The sequence below is a fragment of the Falco cherrug genome, chromosome 5, assembly GCF_023634085.1.
Source record: "Falco cherrug isolate bFalChe1 chromosome 5, bFalChe1.pri, whole genome shotgun sequence".
Taxonomy (NCBI): domain Eukaryota; kingdom Metazoa; phylum Chordata; class Aves; order Falconiformes; family Falconidae; genus Falco; species Falco cherrug.
This window is the reverse complement of record NC_073701.1, coordinates 13017951-13036053: the sequence shown is the minus strand read 5'-3', so window position 1 is coordinate 13036053 and position 18103 is coordinate 13017951. Positions and strand designations below refer to the sequence as shown.

The 18103-nt window shown below is 42.3% G+C and overlaps 1 protein-coding gene across 6 annotated transcripts in view; it reads left to right on the top strand.

Annotated features, from left to right (window-relative positions):
- Positions 1 to 18103, top strand: part of ETV6 (ETS variant transcription factor 6) — a 140015-nt gene that overhangs the window by 48326 nt on the left and 73586 nt on the right. The window lies entirely within an intron of this gene.

Genomic DNA, 18103 nt, shown 5'->3' with positions numbered 1-18103 from the left:
ATTTTTCAGGTTGTTACAGGTCTCAATATTAAGTACTTGTAGTGCCCAGGCTCTCTACTACAGAGCGTGTGTGCTGACAGAGGCAGTGGGAAAGGAGGAAGAATGAGCTTAGCTGTGCACAAAAGGATGCTGCAAAGGAGGAAGGGCATATCACTGACATTGGAACAAAAACTGGAGCTGGGGGCAAGGCGAGAGCCAGGAGCTTCCTTGCTGAGACAATTCAATGTTTGAGGAATAGGAAAGGCCAAGGGCTGTTGGCCAGCAAGATGTGAATTAGTGAGATAGGATGGAGGACAAGGAAAATGGGAATTTTCCTTTTTGGAGGGGAAGCAGTTCCGATATAAATTGAGAGGGTTGAAGTAAACTTCTGTCAGGTGTTGCATTCCTAGGGTACTTGAGCTACATACAACAAGCAACAAAGCCAGGAGCAAATGTAACTGTGTGTTGCTATCTGACAAACAGGTTTGGGATTTCTGAGGGACGGGAAAGGTCCATGTTTATCACAAAGTGTTCTCATTCCTTTCCTTAGCTGTCTTCCAGGCACACTCTTCTTCTGGATGCAAACTGGCCTCCCAGTGCTTCTGTAATCCCATGCTCGCTCCCTTGCTGGCCACTGAGATGTTCTGCCCCAAGGTCACTTGTTGCCCATGCTGTGTTCTGCATGGTTCTGTTTTCATCTGCTGCTGCCTCTTGTTCTCTTCTGCCTGTGCTGCAGTATAGCCCACGTTATACCTTTTCTGTGCTTTCTGATGGGAACGAGAGCTGGTGCTGCAACATTTCTGGCCATGTCTGGTTGCTGCCTGAGTATTCACGAGTTCCCATACCCTGCTTGCCTGTGCATGTGGCTGCTGGCCTGTTTCCCCAGCCTGGGGAGGACTTGTTGCCACACTTAGCAAAGCATAGAAATGCTGTGTCAAAACTTAAAGACACAAAAAACCCAACACAGAAGCAGTTCTTTTCCCCACTGGCACTTTCAATCCCCTGAGATGATTTTTTTTTTTCTCTTTGCATTAGTTGATACTATTTACTTCTGTGGGAGCCACTGTCTGTCCTCTCCACAGCTAGAATCGTGGCTGGCTTTCCAGCTACTTACTGCCTTCCCCACTGGGTCTGGCATATGGACAAGGCAGGAAGGCATAGACCCTGGATACTGAAAGGGGTGAAGGTGTGTGTTTACTACCTGCTTCCTTCCCATCAGCTAGTCAGCATGCTAGGTAGTGTGAAGTTTATGCAGCTTCCTCTCAGTGAAGACTTTTTATCCAATATTTTTAGGTGTGATTCAACCTTTCACCTTAGTTGTTATTTTTTTTTTCGTTATCTTTTGATTGGCACATTTTTAAACTTGCAAGGAGGCTTCTTTCCCATTAGTATTTCCATACCAGCTTGACTTGGAGTGTGAAAACATGGATGATTAATCATTAAATATCTATGGAATAGTTTTTCACAAAGTTAGTGTCTCAGGTCATAAACAACACAGAGCACATTTACATAGCCTTACTAGTTGTAGTCCCTGTCAGTACAGTATTTTTTAGCTGAGTATGCAGTCAATATTGACCCAAACACTGTCACCAGTCAACTGGTGTTAGAACAGCCAACACTGTTAGAACCACTCTTCAAAGTATATAGATTCATAGTTAGGCCAGAAGGGACTAGTATAAATTCCTAAAACAATCTTTGATGTAACTTGACTTACAGAACTTCACACAGTAACTTGTCTTGTGTTTAGGTCCAGTAACTGAGCTACAACACGTTATGCAGAAAGATTTCTGCTCTTTCTGTAAAGACTTCAGTGATGGGGAGGATATAAGGTCTCTAGATGTTCTTTCAATGCTTAATTATCCTCCTTATTTGCCTTTTTTTTTAAGTGCCCTATTTATAGTTTGAATTAGTCAAGCTTCAGTTTCCAACTATTAGATCTCATTATCTCCTTTCCTGCTAAATATTGTCAAAAGACTACTCCTGATAAAGGTGCTTTTAGATAAAGACGCTTCTTAACCATTTCTTAGCTAAACTGGATAGGAGGAGAGGTTCTGAAGGCTGTCAGTCTTCCTGTAAAGCTTCCTAATTTCAGATTCTTTTTGTACCATCTCTGTGAACTGTTTCCAGCTTCAGACATCTTTCTGGAAGTGAGGATAAGAGAACTGAAGATCACATTCCAGGAGTAGTTTTCCTAGTACCAGGTATAGAAATAATAAAGCGTCTTTTGGATCTCAGGTAATGAGGTTTAAGACATATTAACATGGGATTTTGCAGTTCCTGCGTGGACCCCTTGCATTTTATTTTATTTTTTTTAGAGATGTGTCTCAGAGACAACTTTGATCCTAAATCCAGACTACCTTAGAAGTCAGGTGAAATAGCTAATTTCTTGTTCAGGCTGTGATACTGTGTGTGAAGATTTGGATTTAGAGCCACAAAGTCTGAGGGTTTTCTAGATCTGAGATTTTGTTTGGTTCTAGCCTTATTGTTGTTTTTGTTGAGCAGGAGAAGCATTCAACCCTCACTCATTCCACTGCAACGGGGAGATATGGTAAGTTTCTCCAGTCACACACAGAGCTGATAGCTTGTCAGGTCTCCACTCATTCTCTGTTTCCATGACTTTCTGATGGCATTTATGAAAATAAAGTCAGCGTTCAGTCCAAACTCGTAGATCTTCATTTCTGCTAGCTTGTAAGTTCAGGAGATGCGCTCCAGGTGCAGATGAAAACAGCAGTTGTCCCAGGCAAAGATAGAACTAGAGAGAAATGTTTCAGATGGAACATGAAGTGCACTCTGTGGATTTAGACAGTGTTTTATGCCTTCCTATTAGAAATTTCACTGTTTCTAATGTTTAAGAGCACTCTGAAGGTGCTAACAGCCAGTAGTGTCAGGACAATTAGTAGAGCAATTTCCTTTGGTGCAATAAATTATTTCTCACTGTTTGGTGAGCAAATGGGTCTTGACTATACTGAGGTGATTTCATCCAGAGACTGGAAAAGGGAGAAGTGCAAAGTTTTAGAAAGGTGGAATGCAAATCCCTCTTGGCTACAAGTATGCAGTGGAGGACTGCTTCTCTTTGGTCGACATAGCTAGAAATATGTAGCGAACCCCCTTTTTCTTGGGGTGTTGTGAAGTTACTTTCCCCTTCTCACACAGCCTTTCTTATATTAATTAGCTGCTTTCTTCCCAGCCTGCCCTGTTCCTGTAGTATCGAAGTACAATCAGTCTTAACTTTAAAGCTCTGGCATAGTGAGAATAATTTTCTGATAATACACATCTTTCTCTGACACTGCATTTGTCTGTAAGGGAATTTTGAACCATACTTTTAAACATACTTATTTGCCTAACAACTACTGCATGCCTAGTAACTGAGTATTGGGGGCATTGTAAACAAACTATCAGTAGGGAGCTGGAGAATATGCTTTCCTCTATTTTAGATATGTAGTCAGAAAGTACAGTGATCTCCAGTTCGCTCTTTGTCCCTTGTGTGTATGTTGTGGTAGCTTTGGAGCGTATCTGATCTTCACTAGACTACGCTAATGTCAGATGGAAGGAGTATTTGAAAAATGGAGATATTTACCAAGATGAGCAAGTTCAGCTCTCACATACAGCTCTGCCCTTGGTGCCTTCTGTGACCTTGGGCATCTTTTTTTAGTTTCCCCACCGTAAAATATAAAAACCCATGAGTGAAGAGACTGAAAAGTTTTGAAAAGTAGTGCAGTGACTGCCCAGGTATTGTGATAATGAAGAATGCTGAGACTGATGGAAGCTTACTCCATATTACCATGGAAAGAAAGTTTGTTTTGGTGCTGGGGTTGTTGTGGTTGGGTGGTTGTTTTTTTTTGAGGGGTGGGGGTAATTTTTTTTTGTTGTTGTTTTTATTAAAACCAATCTTTTTGTCTGTCTGGTACAGCTTCATTAATTACTCATTGTGTACTATGGCCAATACCTTGTGGTAAAAAGATCTTGGGACTGGGTAGAGGATATAGCATTTAAGAGATGGATATGAGGACCCTTCCCTGTGTCTATTAATATACTCTGAATCAGAGAGAAAATAGCTTTTTCCTTTTTTGTAACATGCAAGATGAAAATAAGGTGGTTTGTCTTCTACAACGGCAACTAAATATGTGCTAAAGGCTTCATGGTTTTCTTTGTCTCCTTCAACATAAAACTTCTTCAACAAGAGACACAGAAATAATCAGTACTGAAAAAGGACTTCTTGCAAGCCCTGATCCTGTGCAGCAGCATTCCCTCTTGCACGTTTCTGTCAGTTTGTACAGTCTGATTTTTATCTCTGAAGGGCATCTTCCCTTGGGAACACGTGTGTGTTTGTTTAGGGAGATGGACCTCATGGACAAAGATTTCACAGTGTTTTCTATTGATACAAGCATGAACAAGAGTTCATTTCTTCCTCTGAACTAATTACTCTTCTTTCTTTACTGTTGGCATCCTTCATATGCCTGCAGCCCATTATCATAGCAAGGCACGCTGCACATACTTTTCTGTACACAAGAAGCAATTATTCATGGCAGCAACTAATTTTTCTTGCTGTTGCTTTTTTCTGAACCCCCAGCAGCCTGCACTGATATTTAGAGTAAAATGACACACTCTAGATGTCAGGGTACATGCATCTCCTCATAGGGAAGAACTTTTACATGGGGACTGCAGTGTCATCGACTTGACTGCACTCCCCTTTTGGGGGCTTATGGTGGTGGCAGTGGTGGTGAAAGCTAAAGACCTATTTGTAAAATTGTTTGATTACTTTCTGTTTCAAATGTAGGCTTAGGTTCTGTTCTTTGGTTTTCCACTGTGCAATGTGTTCCAGGCCACAGATGATTTTGATGAACCTCTGAGTATCCAGATCTGATCACACACAGCTAGTGAGATCACATTTTTTGTTTTGTCCTTACTGTCTGTTCTAGTGCCCTCATTAAGGAGGCCAGAAGTGAAATTTGTTTTCTGCAATGATGATATTAAAAGTTTTTAAAGAGTGTTTCATAGGAATCTTTCTGCATGTCTATTCATATTGGTGTTTGATACTCTGATTTGGTGGGGACCAGTCCTGTAGCTTTGTATTGAGTCAACATCTTTGTGACCCTACCTGTACCACATTGTGCAAAAAAGCCCTTTGTATAACCCCCAACTGTGGATGTGAATGTAGAGCAGGCCAGACAGTTGGGCTCTCACTTGGGCAGGTTCTTTAAACTAAGGTATTTATCAGACTTGAAAGCAGTTTATTACAAGTTTCTTTCTCCTGATAGCATATTGTTGCTTATATGCATCATTTGTGTTTTAAGGGCACCAGTTTTCTTTCTTTCTGTCTGTCTGTCTGTCTTTCTGTCTTTAAAGGAAAAGGAATGCAGGAAACAATTAAGAGAAGGAGGAGGAAACAACACTGTCAGGGTTGCCAAGGATCCATTTTTTCTGTATAGTGTTTATTAATTATGCTGCTCCTTTTATTAATCCTTTGGCACCTGTTAATTATTCTACAATTTTGGCTAGCAGCTGGAAAGCCACTTTGAAGCATCAAGCATATTGTTATTTAGTTACTAGAATATTCAATGCATTGAACTGAAAATATGTTGTGAGACGGGAAGAAAAGCCCTTCACCCTAAGTCACATTTAGAGCAGCAAGCAATAAAAATATTTGCTTTGGAAGGATCTCTGTGGAACAAAATTGACTGACGCACATACAGGGAAAATAAAATAAAAGCTGCATAAGACAAAGGGACTGTGAGAAGTGGCCAGAGTATCAAATTAATGACTCTGAGACTAATCCTGGTCCCACTGAAATGAGTGCTTAAATTCCCACTGATTTTAGTGGGATCTAGACTGGCCTCTTTTTCAGATTGTTGGCTCCTTCCAGTCACCTCTTTGGTCTTCTCTGATATTATGGCCACTTAAGCCTTGTTCCTCCCTGTTACTGTCCTTTATGTACTTGCCTTTCCTCCTAATCTGCTTTTCACCTTAAACTTCATTCTGTCTCTGGGTAGCTAGTCCTTTCCTAACCACTACAAACCCACTACCAAAAAAAATAAAATAACCCAGAACAGTGGCACTGCTTGCTAGCACCTGACTGCAGTATTTAATCTTCTTGATGTTGCATCTTCATCTTCCACCATAGGTTTTTCTTGCATGTTTCTATTGCGAGCTATCCAGGGCAGGGCAGATCTGCTTTCTCTGTTCAACTGTGCCTCATGGTCTTTCAGTTCATAACTTGTAATAATCTGTTGACATCTGGGACTGTGGAAATCCCATCCATCCATCCTATCAGCCTCAGTACTGGACCATATTTCAGTCAACCCTGGTGAAGTGACTGGGCCTGGTTCTTTCATGATTGTGAGTTACATCCAGTTGTTAGGCAAATGGGATGAAAATCACATGCCAAGGAGACATCAATTATGCCTGCTTCTTACCTGAGGTAGGCTCTTCCACAGGCAGCCTCAGGTGTTCATCTGGATTTAACTGCTTGACTCCAGCCTGCCTCCTGAGTCTCAGGCCAGCTTTGAAGCAATCATATGGACAGGCAGTTTGGATGGGTGGGAAGCCCAGTTTCAGATTCACTCTTGTACCATGACTGGGCACAATATAGTTGCTGCTATTTTACTTGAAAGTGCTTTGCCTGGAATATGTTGAACTGAGGCGAGTGAAACCTCATTACTGATCCAGCTGGGAAAGCTGTGGCCTTTGGATCAGGGAAATCCAGCTTTGTATTTTTCTGGCCATGGTGTTTGTACATCACCTGTGGAAAACTGAGCCCCTTGTCACTGGGTTTGCATCTGGATGACTCAGGGGCCACCTCAGTTGTCATCCTTGATGTAAACAGCTGGTGAGTTGAACTCTAGATTTGTTAGCTCCTAACTGCTGTCTGGTGACTGTGGCAGAGGCATCCAGGTTAAGTGTGTAAAAACTTGTAAAGGGCCAGTGCTCTGAGCTGGTTTCTGCTTCTTGAGAGAGTATTTTAGAGTCAGGTGCTCTGGTTTTTTGTTTGTTTTGCCTTTTTTTTTTTTTTTTTAATGTACCTGGTTATTACCCAGACAGTGTTAACACAGAGGTTTCTTGCACCGACAGTCCCCAGTGGAAGTGTGTAGAAGGATGAGATTCTTCCTGCCCTGGTGAGAACTTGAAAAGCAGTCCTGAGGTGGAAGGGCGAGAGACCTGTGCTTCAGGGTACAGGTAGCTGGGAGTGTCAAGAGTCCCAGTGGTGGTAAGCCAGTCTTTTACCTGCCTGGAAAGCTTCACTTAAGGGTTTTAAATCTTCAAAACACAAATTTGCCTCTATTCAGAGGGGAAAGGGAGCCATGTCACTTTAATCTGGGATTCAAGCTGATCCCTTGTGGAATTCCCCTGGAAAGTATGGGGAGGAATAAGAAGCAAAAGCAGCAGGACATTTATGGTATTGCTGGGTTTGAAGCATTTTTAGCTTTGTCTTAAAGGGATGCTGTCAAATCAGTGAACCTAAAATTAGCTTGCTTTTCTCTTTCCATCCCAAATGTGTCTGTTTAATTTCCCATTTGTGTTATGTTATAAATGCTTCCATGTTTTTTCTTTTTAAGAAATAAAATTAATGTAAAGAACCCAGCATTCATAAATAGCCCTACAATTAAAGAAAACACAGAAGAGAAACTGTGTGTAAGCCATGACTAACAACTCCACAATAACAAACCATTGTGTGGTGAGCGCCTTGCAGCAGAACACAAGTGTGGTAGAAACCCCTGTGGAAACAGCATAGCATACATGTGATGTCCACTCCCTTAATAAAAAAGAGCTGAGTCTCTAAACATTGGAAGAGAGCACCACTGTCCAGCCTTGAGGGAGCACATCTTGTGTGAGTAGAAACCTGCTGCAGCTTCAACGTACCAAGAATTAATGTAATAGGTCATGTCATGTGTATGCATACACACAGAGAAACCAATTATTTGATGCCCTTTATGAGAGGCTGGATTTCTTTCTGTACTTGTATGTCTTCTTTTTCCCGTGTTGACACTCCTTCTGGTGCTTAACAAATACAGCCTGACAATATCTCCATTAAACGGAATTTTACACCCATTTTACAGCTTGAGCAGAAGAACTAAATGATTTGTGAGTTCGTTGAAGAAATTTTTGGTAAAATGATTCTATCCAGGTTTAGTGACCCAGTCCAACACCTCAGCCAAGAGCCTCTTCTCAAGATTATTTTCCAAAGATACTTGGGAGGGGGAAGCACTTGTGCATCAGCCCTTCCACTGTTGTGGATGCTTATGTGCTGTCTGTCTTTTATGGGAGGAATATGTCTGAATGTGCTCACTCCTCATGTAAACTGTTTTGTGCAGGACTAGCACGCTGTTATTAATGTAGCAGTGATCCTTGTTCAAGAAGGTATGAGTTATTTATATATTTACTAGTCATATGATTGGTGAAATTGTGAGTTAATAACAGTCTCCATTGATTGGCTTTCTAGAGTCAAAGCATTAGGATACTTGCTCAGTTCCAAATCTTTGTTTATGAGTCTTTATGCATAAAAATCATACCTCAGGAACAGCCCTAAGCACCCTGTTTTATTTAGTGCATATGCCTGCCTAGTTTTGATCTCCATATATTTTTGTATCCTACTGAAAATTGTGTCCATTCTGCACTGGCAGCATGATCAAGTGGCTCTATGGTAATTATACAGACCAGAAAATGAAAATGTTAAATTACGCCATGACAAGTTAAAATGAAATTAACATCTCTTATGATTAACCAACATATTCTTCCTGCCTTCAGAGTCCACAGGCATAGTTTGGGGTGTTCTGCAATATGGAGAGGTAGGATGAGGGACTTGGTGGCAAAATTCCAAAGTTATGGGTGTTGATTTGGAAGCAGTGCAAGTCTTGCTATTTGAGGGTTTATTGAGTAGATCCTCATAGACAGAGATTCACTATCCAAGTCCCAGAGTTAGTTGTAGCACTGGATCCCACGTGCTGCAAAAACTGGAAGCAATATTCTACCCATGGCCAACATGGCCTTTGTGCTGTCCTGGCACTGTGGCATGCAGAAGGGGATGGTATCGGAGTACAGGCTTTTGGCATTACATATACCCTCCTCAAAGGAAGAGTGGTAGTTTCACTGGCTTTTGGACTATGCATCACTGGACATGCCCTTGGGGTGGAGGAGGAAGCAGGGAATTGGGTGACAGGAGTTCAGCTGGGAGGGTCTGACAACTATACTGACCACAGCGAAGATCTTCTCTGAAGTCCTGGTCTGAACAAACGAGTTTGAGTCAGCTCTTTTCCAGAGTGACACATTTTGCAAATGCTTTCTGGTAAGGATAAGCTCTAGGAAGACGCTTATTTCAGGGGAAAATAGTGTAATTTCATTACCAGCACTGTAGTATCTCAACATCCAGTAAAGAAGGTTTATTTTCTTAACTTATCAATATGTTCTCAGCATTCTCCCTCTTTCAGTTCTCTAGAAGCATTTTTTTATGTTTCCCTCAGGTGTCTTAAAGCTTCTTGTTTGCAGAACAAACCTCCCAGAGGGGCTGTGGCCTGGCCAGAGCACTGACATTTTATTTTAAACCCACCAGCAGCAAAAAGACAGAATATTTTTTGAAGGGAAATTTCCTTTTTGGGTTTTTGTATCCCTGAAAGAATTTCCGATGTAGGCAGACAGTAATTCCCAGCTACATACTTCCTGATAAGGAAACAGCTCCAATAAATACAGCTATAAATAGCTACCTTTTTATTTTTTAAAAATGTAGGGAGATTTGTTTAGCCTTTCTTTCAACAGTTTGAAATAAAGGGACAGTGTAGAATAAGAATCTTAGGTTTGGCATCCATTGGCTCTTTGGGTGAATAAATTAAGATTTTAATCTGCATCTGTATGTTTAATTGTGTAAAGTTTCGATGTCTGTTTATTTCTGCTCATCATTCTGCCCATACTGTAAAAGGAAAAGCCACCTCCTTTTTAATATGGTATAGGTAAATCGCATTTTACTTTCCTCATGAGAGAAAAGGATTACCTGCTTTAAGCAGAACTCGTAATGTTTTTGCTATGTGCCTATATTTTAGCGCTTCTGTATATATAGTTTTAGGTGCTTTGTCATCTCAGTAAGTAGCATGATCTTCAATTGCAGTTTTTCATGTTTACTGTGGATATGCTGTAGCAAATTCATAGTTAGACATAAATTTCCTTTTTTCTAAAAGTAACTTGCTGGGACAATTTTGTGCAGTTAGTTTATAAACCTGAACTTTCTGTGTTCTCCCCACTTTTTCTGGTTCTGTGTCATGTATTTTTAATGCCATGCCTTTCACTTTGGACTCTTGCTAAAATTCTATTTGCCGGTCCTGCTTTCTTTGTTCTTTTAACAATGCCAAATACACAGTACCTTAAGAAAAACAAATAATTGTCTACCTACACAAAAATGTATAGGTATTAATAAATATGGTGCAAGGGTTAGTGTGACAATGTCTTTGCAGGTTAGATTTCAGGCCAGCTGTACCTGTTATTCAGATTGCAATTGAGAATATATTCCTGTACACTGGCTTGATTGTTTTATAGAGGATGAGTCTTCTTCATGAATCACCTTGATCAGCACTTGGACTATAGTTAGATCTTTGTTTCTGTCCTATGGTGGGGAACGATCTGTGGGTCTGCTTGCAGGCTGGCAAGTCCTGCATGGCTGCTGATGGGCAGGTGTCTCCAGCCAATTCCCAGGGTGTGTCTGGGGACGGGCTTCTTCACAGGGGGTGTCAGTGGCTGGGGCGTCCTCTCTTCTCACTTGCTCCTGTAATAAACACTCTCCCTAGTTTTCCTGGGGCGGGTGAGGTGCCTGCAGTGAGCTCCCTGCCATGCAGTGCCAGTTGCGCCATGGCCAAAGCCCCCAGAAGGGCAAGGGTGCAACTTCCTTAGTGCCTGGAGTCAGCGAAGAGTTGAGGCCCAGCAAAGCAGAGAGGAGGTTGAATAATCTCCCTTTTCCTCCTCCTCCCGCTTTTTCTTTCCAGTGATTCCACAGGATCTTATGACTTGTGGCCAAATCCTACCCACAAGGGCACTCAGCTGCTGTGGGCCCCTCCTCTTGGCCCGCTGATTGTGCTCCCAGCTGGCCCAGAGCCAAACAGATTGCACAAGGCTGCAGCTGGTGGAAGATCCCTCCTTGTCCTTATCGTTTGTTGTTTGCTGAAATGCCATGGCAAGGCTCAGTATGTGCCCCTCCTCAAAATGTTGGTTGTGTAGCCCCTGAGCACATCACTTGTACTCTTTCTCTTTGTAGCTACCTGAAGGGGTTTTACCTTCTGCCTCTTGTGCTCCTCTCTTGGCTGCACTGGGAAGGTTGATCTGCACGTGCAGACCTTGCCACAACTCCTCAACAGGCCTGTGGAACATGCACAATTAATACGGTATTAATTAATTATGGGGAGAAGTCGCTGCTGGCACAAGAACCAAGGCTTGCAGCTTAAAGTGAATGCTTTGATGCTGAGCTTTAAAGAACATTTCCATCAACTCAAGCCAGCAGAGAGATTCTGTGATATTTAAACCCTCCCTCCGTACTGAGTCCGGAGCTCACAGTTCTGCCACCCTGCGCACTAACAACAAAAATAGTGGTGGCAGTGGAAGATTCAAAAAGCACGACTAGGGATAGACTCTCCTGAGTAAAATTGCACAAGTCCTAGGTGGAAACACTGGGGCTGAAACAGAAATGTTTTGTCGAGCCAGCTTAATAGATGCTTGCAGTGTGAAAAAAGGCAACCTTCTGGACACATAGAAATTGATAGTTCCCTCACTGACTTCAGCAGCTGCCACTGTTTTATCCAGAATATGTGTGTGTGTGAGCAAGTGTACAGGTTTGTGCTGTGCTTCTACTTACTCAGCCAATGTTTGGGGGAGGAGAGATGAAGGAATGACTGTGCCTCTTCGGTTTTATGCAATACTGTGAATTTCTCCCCTTCTACTTCCTCCTTCTCGGTAGTGCAGAAGGAAGTAGCCCTGCTCCCTGCCGTTCCACAAACCAGTTACTCATTTCAGTTCTGCTGCTTGAGTGGATCCTTGTGTATTTCCTAGTGGGGGAAATCTCCCTTTATGTATATAAGTTCCTCCTTCCTATTCTCTCTTATGTTCTGATTTCTTCCAAGCAATCTGTCTCCTTCAATTTTTAACCTCCTTGCTGGCTTTCGCTTCCTCTCCGTGCTTCAGTGAAGGCGTTTTGTCAGAAAAGCCCCTCTGTACACAGATACGTCTTTGTTCCCTTTTTTTTTTTTTTTTTCTGTGTCATACTTCTTTGTATCTCACTTCCTTGGAAACTTCCTTAGTAGTCTTATTACCTCTGGGCTTTTAGCTGCATTACTATGGGTAGTCATTACTGTGTTGCTGGGTGTGTAATTGTTTAAGGCACCTTGATCTTTTTATGAGAGGTATTTTTTTTACTGCTCTTTAAATACTAATAGGCAGTGGTGACAAATATCGTTATTAAATACACAGAGCCTGTTTCATCACTCCTTTACAGCTTGCTTGGTGGTTTTTGCTTGTTGAAAGTAAGTGTAACCAAATCGCAGGAGTCATTCTCTCCTTCCAGTTTGTGGTGTTCTCAGGGATGCAATGCATGGTGTGTGGTAGTAGTGAATGGGTCACATGCAGTAGAAATTGTTCAAGGTTTGGTGCAGAATTTCAAGCCTTAGAGCTCAGCAAAACAGGACAAGGGATAGCACTCCATGTCTGTAAGAGCTGGAACATTTACAGTCCTCCAATTTTTACACCCTCTCTCTGTTTTAAAATCATAGAGAACGAAAAACAAGTGGAGGGACTGGGGGTGACAACAGAGGTAACAGTGACAGAGATGAGCATGTTTGTGATGGGCAGACCTGAAGCAGCTGGGCCATTAAAGGAGTCAGTATTTGCTGTTGGCCTCCTGCTGCACCATTATCAGTGTATGCAGTAGTGATGGCTGAATCACAGCAAGTTTGGTGGCTGATTCAGTTCAACAGAACACCCAGAAGTAAATCCAGATGTCTTTCAAATCGGTTGGATATGCAGTGTTGTGATGAACTCTCCATAATTATGATTTTCTTGTGAGAGTGCTGGGAGGATCCAGCCAGTCCAGAATAATCCTGAGAGCACAGTTCCTCACCTGTGACGTTTCTGGTGCTCCATCATTTGCAGTGAGAACATGCATGCACAAAACCCCCCATTTGAAAGGAGAAAATTTATTTCAAAGCTGAGAAGTTTTGGATTTACTTTTTTAAAAATCTGACACACTTCATTTATCTCTGTGTACATGTACATACTCAGATCCTGCAGAAAGGAGGCTTGCTGAGGTACTCAAGTTTTATGCACAGAGACTGTTACTCTTCCTTTTTCTCTTGAAGCTGATTAACACAACATGTTACAACCATTTCTTTTAGGCAGAGTTGTAAAATTACTGCCTATGATCAGAAAAAAGGGATACAGAAGATGGTGGAAGGCTCCTTCCATGCCAGATGCACTACCCAGTAGGCTCGCAATGCTGTCCTCCCCATGTCTCTGCTGAATTAGGCACCAGAGAGTGAGCCTGTGTTTGAGATGAGAAGCCCACAGTCAACAGAATTGTATATGGTTTGAAATCTCTACATTAGCTTAAAACTGTAGATGGGGCTCAATCAGCTGCATTTTATGCTTTCTTACTTCATGCACTCCATGGGCCACTTCCTGAAGACTACTAATCTGAAGGCTAATCCACAGTCTTTGCACCACTTTAGAAACTGAAATAATCAGTGTTATAACCTATTGTGAATAAAGGTAGCTCACACAGATAATTTTATCTTGAAGTGGCTGGGCCTGTACTCTGAAGCATTTTCACAGTACAATTTTGTAAGTCAGTATAATATCAACAGTGTAAAGGCTGCAAAAATACAGTTAGTGGTACAAAATCTGTCTGTTAACCAGCTCTAAATTACACATATGCTTTGTATAATTTGAGCCTCAGGACAGCCGCACTTTAATAGAACCTGACAACTGGAAGAGCAGGGACATCATCTTTCTCTGTATGAATAAAATGCCCAGCGTGTCTTTACCACTTGAAGCTATGGTCATCTACTAAATTAACTGCTCCCAGTGTCGCTCAGGACTGGGATGAAAGTAAGTTGTTCTTGTTTTAATAATACTTTCTCAATTCTTCTCGAGAGACAGCGACTTATTTATACAGGACCACAGCACAGGGAAGTCTCATCCACAAGGGTGTTGTGGTTGTTCAGCAGAAAACAATTACTGATGCGAGTAGCTCATGACTTTTTCTTGTGGTTTTACACTAAAACCTGTGAATGTCCCTTGACTGTAGAGTTAAGCAAAGATATTTGTCAGAAATCAGTCACCAGTCTCAAGTTTGTTCAGCAACTCTGCATTGATTTCATGATTTTGCACCAAAATTGTTAGGAAATTGAAGTTCTAATACAGTCTGGTTGAAGCTCATGGACTTCTAGAGAGGATTCTTAGTACCCTGAGTTTGTTCAAACTCAGTCCCACTCAGGTGTGGTCTCATTCACACTGTCATTTTTAATATGATAGGGGGCCTAGCTAGAACAGACTGCCTCCCCAGTTTTCCCATTCCCAGGAGACTAGAGCGGAGGAATGCACTCTGCAGGTCGAGGAAAAGATAGTTTTGTAAGTTAACGGGTTGGCAGGGAGAATATTATCATGTGGGTATGAAATCATACTTGATATAGAGAAGGTGAACAGCGAATGATTATTCACAGTTCCTCACAGAACAGCAAATCCGGAGATCCAAGATAAATCATTAGGCAACATGTCTAAAGAAACAAGAATGAGGATGCATCACTATGTGAAAGAAGTCATTGCAAGATGTTCTAAGAGCTGAACGTGTTAATGGATCTGGTAAAAAGGAACCAGATAAACCTGTGGAGAGAGGGGTAGGCCATTTGGTCAGTATGGAAACAGTGGCCTGGATGCAACCAACCACAGCTCATGATGTCCTTAAATCACAGATTACCAGAGACTAAGATAAGTAATACATATTATAGGCGAGCTTGCTTAATGTTTCCTTAGTCCTTACACTTTTTGCTTATGCAGCCATTTCTGAAGAAGACACTTGGCTAGACGGGTCGGCGATCTCTTCTAGTATGGTGGCTTTTACATTTTACCCCATCTCATTATCATCTCCAGTGATTTGACAGTAATGTGGATGCCATCCAAGCAGATATATGTTCAGTATGCATATGCAATGCCAGGGGGCTCTTTTAGGTGATAACTAACTCATCAGCTAGAGGCCACGGATAAAAGTTAAGTGGGGGGATTTGCCTTTAAGCAATTCTGACAAAAGTCTCTTTACACAACAGCTGACTGAATCACTGAATGTAATGCCAAGGGCAGCAACAGAAAAAAAAAAGTCATGTAAATTAGCTGGCGAGGGAACAGGGCAAAGCTATCTGGTGAAGGAGGGAATGGGAGAGGAGGGCAGGCAGCCACCTGCTGGAGCTTCAGCTTCAAGGACCAGATCTTCCCCATCAAGTGTTTGAAAAACAAATTTTGAAGTTGAGACTGAGGGGAAAACGTGGAAGTCTCTCTCCCTAGCGTACAGGCCTCCAGTGGATTGTGGTCACCCCCGTATGCAATTCTGTTATCTCTGCCTAGCGTTTGTTTCTCCCACATGCCCTCAAAGACTCGCTTTCATTTTCCTGCTGTTGTCCAGTCCAAGATCCAGTTTGGCCTGTGCCCTTTCTATGGCCTTGTCTTGTCCATGTAACACAAATTTCAATTCTGCTTCCTCTCTTGCCCCAACCAACAGTTTGGGTTTCTGGGCACAGTCATTAAAAAAAGTTATTATTCAGTATTAACTTGCAGTTTGAAATGGTAAATTAAAAACTAACTGGAGGTCTGGCAGTGTTTCTGATCTGTGTCCCCTTTCCTGAGGTGCTCCATAAAATACTGTCTGTTGTTATTCACTCTGGCCTGGATGTTCTTGGCTCTCTCCCACTTAATGATTCACAAGATGTCTGTGAGATTCATTTTTGTAAATGTGGTTTCCCCCCCCTTCCCTCTGTATATTCTCCCCTCCCTTCTCCTTTACTTGTGAGTCTTCACTGCAAAAGTTCATTAAATAAACCCCATAGTACTTGTAAGGGGCAGAGTGCAGTCTCCGGTGTGCCACTGGAAGACATCTAAGATACGGTGCAAATTTTCCCCCTGATTTCCAAGTAGGGGATTAGAGTAGTGTGGGAAGCTTTTCTACAGTTCCCCCTCCTCTTCCCCTGTTCTTTCTCAATTCTTTATGTGTGCTTCTCTCCTGAATAGAGATTTTTTTTTTTTTCATAGTAAAGCCTCAGCACCTTGCCTCCTCTGAATGCTCCTGACTGGCTTGAGGGAGGGGGAAGCAGGAGAAAAGCTGGGTGTGGCGGGGTCCCTGCACGCTTGTGCGAGGGCAGAGCTGCTGATCCTGGCATGCCGGGTGCAGTAAGCAGGCAGGGGTGTTTGTGGGGCTTGCATGCCAGAGTCTCTTCAAACAGCTCTGCTCAAAGGCATGAGCTGGGCTCACTTCTGAGGGAAATTTCCTTTTTGGGGAAGTTGCTGCAAAGGAATTTCCTGTGTGGGCAGACAGAGCTTCCTGACTTGAAGGCTTCTTGGAAGGGAAACCGTTTCATAATGAAATGATAAATTAAAGACATACCAGCCTGGTTCGCTTCAAAACAGCTATTGAGAGAGCTCAGGCAGTGCACCATTATACTCCCGCGCAGAATGAAAATAAATTGCATCCTGACAGGATTCTCTATAGTGGAGCATATCCTTCCCACCAGCCTTCCTCTTTCTACATCTCGCTTTCCCTCCTCCTTTCCCTCTCCCCTGCTATTTGCTGCCCTCTCGTCTATCTTTTGCAGCCCCCTCTAACCAACCAGCAAAGGAGCATGATGCTGGAGATGGTTTTCTAATGTAGTCCTTTCTCCATGGAGCAGGTGGCTCTGGTTTAAGCCCTGCTATGCTGGCCAGCACAGTGAGGGCCCTGGATGTAAGACATAGAAATGGCATGTGGCTGCCATGAAAACTGGGTGCCGTGGTTGTGGCAAGGAGAAATTAGGGTTATCAGCAGTTTAAGTCAGTGCCTATAATAAGGAATGTCTTGGTGTGGTCATGAAAATAGCTGGGAGGAAGGGTTGCAGATATCTATTTCCTGTTAAATAAGAGGAAAAAAGGACCTTTGCTCCATCCCAGCCAAGACACAATGGAGGGAGGGCATCCCCAGAGAGCTTAGGCTGTTACAGCTGAGTTTTCAATAGGCACAAACTGGCTAATATTACTTCCCTGCTCTGCACCATCAGAATCAGTTGAAAAGTGAAGGCAAGCACTTGTGGGTGTCTGTGCTCTAAGGGATGCCTATAGCTGTGAGCTCAGGTGAACTGGGTGAAGAGCTTTGATTAGACTTCTTGGGTTGCTGAACACATTGTGCGTGCAGATGAAGGATATGATTTCAGATGGCATGGAGGTAGGGGGAACAAAGAAGCAAGAGTTTCATGTCACCTTTCTCTGTTTCAACTATATAATCTGGAAACTTGGTGGGTGAATCTGCTCACAATACCTAGTTCCACAAAGTGATCTGATGTGTGCTGCTACAAGTGTGGCATCAGCATTTTCTTTTCTCCCTTGAGAGCAGGCCTTTATTCCTTGCCTCCTATTCGGCTGGCAATTAATGGTGCTTTAATTCTTTGCAAGAGTCCCCTGAATTGGTGTGTGTTATGTGTCTTTTTCTGCCAAGGAGGCCTTATCCCTTTCCATTGCTTAGGAAGTTTCTTAGTTCTGAAACACTTAAATCACTGGCAGAACATTGCATGTTTTGTAATGAGTGTTGCAGTTTTGGGAAGTTTTTCTTAAAAAATGCATCTGCTGAAGTCACATGACAATGAAAGAATTTGAGTTTTTATTTGTGTTTTTTAAAGCAAGTTTCTGGCCTGTATAAAGAAATGCTAGAAAAGGTGATTCACAGGGCTCAGAAGTCAGGTACGAAGAACCCAAAGAAAAATTTGTATATGTGTGATTGTATGTATATGATACATTTTTATAGCTTTGGCAGTTTTTACTTTCTCTTTGTTGAAGGTGTGTTGCCTCATTTTCAGATTCTTGGGATTGGTAGTCCTGGAGATATTCAAGAAACAGGACTCCAGTATTAATTTGGGAAGTTACCTTGTAATAA